Here is a 6,394-nt window from a genome sequence, read left to right as displayed (position 1 = left end):
GGATTGTTAAATTATTTTATTGGATTTCTAAATCGTACTTCTAATAAACAATCATTAGTTTTACAAAGAGAGATCTAAATTTTCTTAAAATCCAACAAATAATATATATGAATAATTTTTAATAAGTTACATATCTTAAAAAGACTCAGTACAAATACTTTTTTATACAAATATCAAAATATAGTAATTATAAAATATAATATTTATTCAATTACTCAATCTTATTATGTTTTATCTATGTATATACTTATGTTATCTTATTTAAATATAGGCAATATAAAAATTAATATGATTTATCCAACTCCCTCTAGTTCGATAAATTTATTAACAGCAATATAATTCACAAATATATATATTGTTAATTTGATACTGTAATCGAAAAGAATTTAAACACCAAACAAAATCAATTTTAAATGTTACGTAATCGTAAACGGACGACTCGAAGACAAAACAAAAATAGCAATACTTAAGCAATATTACTAGCGTCTGTGTTGACATTTATAAAAAAAATATTTTGTTCAGAAATTACAATAAAAGTATAATTTAGCCAATTTTCCTGTTTTGATTCGTGATTCGTTTATTTGATCTATAGAAAATCTCCAAGAATATCAAACAAGAAATTTTTATTCTTTGTATAAATATATGCTCAATTTTTTTTCTAGTAAAAGTGTAACATTAAACAATTGATAAAAAAAAACTTATAGAATAATATAAGAGAGTAAGTGAAGAATTAATAATTTATTCATAAAGATTATAAGGAGCTTATAGTTCTTGGAAAATTTCTGTATATTATTAACAGTTTTTGTGCGTTATTTCATTGAAAAATACATCATAGTTCTCCGAGTGATGTCCTGAGAACGTCCATAAGATATCCTAGGACATTCTAAGGGCGTTCTCAAGACATCACTCTGGACATCCTTAAGAAATCTCTTGAATAGTTATGTTGTGTAGATGATAATCTTACAGCCTAAGGTCAACGTCCTTCCAATCTTATATCTAGCTGTAAGTCAGTTGGAAGCAGTTTATTCACACTTCTAAATCGCTACGTGCCCGTGTTTTTAATCATATCATGCGATGACATATTATCTCGCTCGTGACACGATGTGTCTAGCATTGAGCATAACGTGATCTCATGTTGCAATTCAAACAAATCTTGTAAAACATTCCGCACACCATTTTTCTCCGCGAAAAAATTTTCAGCAGAAATGAGAAAGTCAGCGCGAGAACTAAAAATAGGAAATAATTATAAGAATACTTGTCCGACTTTCCGAATTAAAAATTACGGCCCGCATTTACGTTACGTGTACTATAAAATTTTTAAGTATAACAGTTTTTTATCGAGAAAAGCCCGTTCTGAATACGGGCCTATGTCTCGCTGCATAATTAATATGCTAATTTAATAAAATCATTTATACCCCGCAAGTAATTTTTGAAACTATGGAATTTTTGAATGAAGTCTGGAAGTTATAAATATTTATTTGAACTGCCGTAATTTTCTACAAGATTCTACTGTTGTGTTTCACGAATTTTACATATGAAGTACCCCTCTGATCTAAAGCCATAATGCGTCAAGCTGGCACTCGTACTGCTTCAGCTGCTGGAGAAATACACGCGACACGCAACAGAATCGTGTGTGCGTCGCGTGTGTGTGTGGTGTGTGTGTGAGTATACACGCATACACGTGTGCACACGTGTATTATATGTTCCTGAAAGAAGAGGCTTTGTGATTTGTTCAAGCCGGTATTATCTAGGGCCCCTACTTCGATACCGGTTCCCAAACGAATTCGCTTTGAATCAGACATCCCGACAATGTTCCACGAAACGGTCGCCCTATAGTTTCGCCCTATAGCTTCGTCCTACAGTTTCGCCCTACAGTTTCGCCCTACAGTTTCAATCTAACGGATTTTCACACGCAATTTTATTTTACTTTACTATTTATTTTTTCTTAACTTTTTAACTTTCAATTTACAATATATTTATTTAAATAGAGATATTAACAAAATGTTATATTCGTGAAATTAAAAAATTATAAAACGAATAAAAAATATTTATTTACATATCCAATCGTTATGTATTTTCTTATGTTTTTTTATTCTTTTATTTCAACTCTCATGTCAGAATCTCTATCAATTTATTATTATTGTAGTTTTTCCATTTTTTATAATTTTACATCTAGAAATATTAGATTTTAGAAAAATATTGTTTTATGAAGTATCTAACAGATAAAAGTATCTTGATTGAATACTTAACGTGTTGAGTAAGACTAACCATGATATCCATGAAACTTTGGGCGAATGTTGCATCATGTTTTTTATCGATCCTAAACCCTACCGCTATATATACTTACTGTCGAGTGTCAGTCTGAAGTAAACTGTACTTAAACGTATCTGAGGTAAAAACAAAGACACCGGTGTCATCGATTACTTTTCCTGAAGAATGATGACATGTCTTTTGCGATGTGAACATGACAAATTGCCTTTTTTTCCCATTAATTTACATCTCAGCTCTATAAACAGCCAAATATCGTTATAATCTCAGTATTTTATATTTAAGTAAAATTTATTTCATCATGAATTAAATACACAATAATTTTTCAGAATATCTTATTCTCTAAACATATTAAACGTTAATGGACATTTTTGAAATTGAGAAACTGAATAATGAATATTTGTGTATAAATATGAAACAATGTTTGAACCGGGATAAATCCTTGCTTTTAGAATCTTCAGATAATCTTTTTCTTTATACTCAAAATAAATCTTACATCAAAAAAGCATTAATACATTGCTGTCAGTATAAAAACTTCATTTACATATATCTTTGAATAATAACAGGTTTTTAAAGATAATATGAAAATATTTTAAAATGATTACAATGGTTTTAAGAAGCAATTTCATGTATGTACGTAGTAATAAACAAAAGCTTTATTATTATGTACATAAAATTTTCGTTTAAAACTATATTGTATAAAACTATAATCATTTTGAAATATCTTTGGTGTAAAAAAGGGAGATTATCTGGAAAACGCTATTAGAATTGCGCAATATTATGCATTCATAACTGTAGAGTCAATCCAAGGCTTAACCATTCTAAAATTAAGATTCTTAATATTTCGGTATTAATAAATATTAATAAATATAATGTAATATGTATACCGCATAAAAATTATATTTCTATCATTTTTCATCTCAATTTCGCGAGACATTACATTATAAGTATCAATATTTATCTAATGCTTATTTCTCATCAATGTAGATTATCTCAGTAATCTATCTCAATTCAATTTACTTTTATCTTTTTCTAAGAATTAGAAAAAAATGAAAAGTATGTTGTGTGATTCGAGATTAAAGTTAATCTACATTGAAATGAGACATACGTAAATCGTATCCGTTAAGCATAATGTACAGTTAAAATAGACAGTAGAAACAGGGAATAAGAGATTTCTACCTATCAGAAGCAGTGTTACAAAAATACACGATTTCTAATAAGTCCGTCATTTCCTATTTCTATATTACCTATATTGAAAAAAGAATTTGGTTTTATAACTATCAAAAATTTAATAAAATAATATTAATTAAATGTTTGATTGTATTAATCAAACATTTAATTAGCATTATTTCATTAAACACAGTAGCTATTAGTAAATTCTTTTTTCAACATTTTTTTATGGAGTTTCAGACTGTAAGCGTCGCTGGCGAATGTCGTAACTGTATAAAGAGAGAACAGTTTTCCAGATGATATCCGATGAAGACCATTTCATGATTATTTCAAGCAGAATTATGGCGTAGGCTGCGTTTGTCACCGAGAAAATTACGAGTACGAAGCGTGAGTGAATTGCCGGTTCGCGTCATTTCATAATTAGCTCTAAGTTATGCGCGCAACGAACTTCCGACTTGCGTATCGCCTAAAGAATACGCGATTCTCGCATGTTCTTGAATACTTTTCTCAAGTACCTTCAAATATCCTTTCGAGAGCGCTTATATCCGAACGACGTTAACCGATGGCAAAAGGGCTGTTTCAATTTCTAACGGCGGCAACAGTAAGAAAGAGAAAGAGAGAGAGAGAGAGAGAGAGAGAGAGAGAGAGAGAAAGAGTGTCAAGCGACAAGAAAATCAATAGGCCACGTGGGTCGCCGACCGGTTTTCTCCCTTACCCGGTTTTCATCCTTAATGCTACAAAATAATAACTCGTCGGCCAAATCGACCAGATATAAATGCCCGTTATCCGTCTTCCGCAAGAAACCAATAACGAATTTTGTGACACCACAAGCTGATTATACGAGCGTCAAAAGAGTTCAGGATGTTCAAAAGCGATATTTAAGCAGTTATCTCGTTTCTGGAGAGTTCTTTAGAAAAGGAAAATTCAAATCAAGACGAATTATAATTTGTGTATACTCTCGCTAAGGGATCAATTATATAATTTTTCTTTAGAGCGGAAACGTGAACAGTAACAATTTTGTGTATGTATATGTGCACACGCACGCACGCACACGCGCACGCACGCGCACGCACGCACGCACGTGTATAATATATATACACCGGGTGTTTCGACCACACCGCTGTCGAGAGCTTTTCAGAACGCTATAAAATAAAGGTTAAATGAAAAAGAGCATACAGCCACACTTTAAATACCTAGCGCCTTCCCGGTCCTAGTGTTAAGATGTTGAACTACTATCCAATATACATTCAATTAAATTGAATTAATATTTCAGAATTAAATTGAGAGCCGATAAATTATCGGATTCACACAATCACTCTGATAATCCCCCCAAATTCACCCAAATCTGAAAAAACTGTAATAAACTTATTGCGAAAAATATTGCCTCGGCCGGGAGTCGAACCCGGATCTCTTGCATTCCGTGCGAGAATTTGGGGGGATAAGGTTTTGAGTTAAGAAATCTTATATTAATCTTTCGAACAAGATTTTTTTTTTCAAAAAAGATTATTTTTAATTTTTTGTAACAAAACTTTGTTACATTTAGAAAGTGAGTAACTAATTTGGAAATATTAAAATATCTTGATTTAAAATTGGAAGAGGTTTGAAATACATCTTTTTCGCCATGAGTATAAACATCTTTAACGTAATCACATATTTTCGTAAATATTCTATGTGTAATGACATATAAATTAAAAAATAACTCCATTAAAAATATTTATTTTTATAACAATTTTGAATATTTTTTAAATCTTCTGTTGGCTTCGATTACCACCTTTTCCAAAAAAATTTAATAAATTTGAGGATACTTGTAGTCAAGATTGTATAATGGAAAAGTAATATAATCGTAAAAAGCACTGTAATATTTAATGTGTATAGTTACGTGTTGTTATCGCAAAGTTCACTATTTATAAGATACGATCGATGTCAACATATATTACGTACTTAACACGTGCTTCATGGATTTGTAAATCTTTTTTCGCCATTATTATTTACCATTCTCCAAACTATATCCCTTCTGAAAATATATCACTCGCGCTAAAAACTTACATGTTCTTTACGGTATTATTAAATAAAATAACTAACTCACATTATCATTATCAAGATAGTTATTTTAATAATAATTTTTAATTAAAAATGATAGTTTTTATTTTTACACTTTATACATTTTAGTAATTTTTTAATATTTCTAAAAAATATATATATATATATATATACATATATATATTGTCATATTTTTCTGCCTTTTTAAAAGGATTTCAGAGAACAATAGTATCTGCAAAATTAATTCTTATATAATTTCACTTAAGATCACAGGATTAGTAGTTTAATTGAAATAAATGTCCACGACAAAAGACGTTCCTACTCAACGGAGCAGACTGGCAAGCGGTCGCAATGAGCGATTTAACAATAAAGTCGCGAAGTATCGGCACAAACTGTTCATGCTTTGCTTACACCCACGAGAAATCTCATGGGATTCCTTCGCGTGACCAAACGAATTTCACCCACGCTGTTTGAATTAAGTCACCCTCGTTGGGTGCAAAGCGCCCTTCGAGAGCGGCCATATTGCTCGGAGCGTGAGACCGTCGCGCCGGGGGTGAGCCACCACCACTCCGCATTTTCACGATTTCGCTGGGGATGACGGGGATCTCCGTGTCCACGTCGTGTACCTCATCCCCCGGCTCGATATTTCCTAGCGTTGCCGAAAAATTCTGCGAGACTTTTCATTCAACATATCGCGGGAGAAAAGCGCGACGCACTCCACGCCGCGTCGCACTTTCTCTCTCACCTGTTTCCTAAACCCGCCGTGGATTCTCGACGCAGGATCGTCGACGAACACCGATGTCGAGGTAGAATGAGGTAGAATGGGGAAAATTAGTCTTGCACTCAGGAATCGATCTCAGACGACAGCCATGGTGTGAATTTTACCTCCGAAACGAAATGTCAGGCACTGTCGTCC

The 6,394-nt window shown here is 32.2% G+C and overlaps 1 protein-coding gene across 4 annotated transcripts in view; it reads right to left on the bottom strand.

The window, feature by feature from the left end:
• LOC108755295 (Y+L amino acid transporter 2) overlaps positions 1-6,388 on the bottom strand; it is a 26,004-nt gene extending 19,616 nt beyond the window's left edge. For 3 of the 4 annotated variants that reach the window (XM_018498571.1, XM_018498491.1, XM_018498251.1), the window contains exon 1: positions 6,224-6,388. The gene's annotated coding sequence lies outside the window, so the exon portion shown is untranslated. Of the gene's footprint in view, positions 1-3,953; positions 4,026-6,223 lie in introns of those variants that run through there. The other variant, XM_018498325.1, reaches the window with a different exon arrangement.
• Positions 6,389-6,394: the final 6 nt, after the last annotated feature.

This window comes from Trachymyrmex septentrionalis, unplaced genomic scaffold (assembly GCF_001594115.1).
Source record: "Trachymyrmex septentrionalis isolate Tsep2-gDNA-1 unplaced genomic scaffold, Tsep1.0 scaffold101, whole genome shotgun sequence".
Classification (NCBI taxonomy): domain Eukaryota; kingdom Metazoa; phylum Arthropoda; class Insecta; order Hymenoptera; family Formicidae; genus Trachymyrmex; species Trachymyrmex septentrionalis.
The sequence above is the reverse complement of the archived record's forward strand: the minus strand, read 5'-3'. Positions and strand labels throughout refer to the sequence as shown.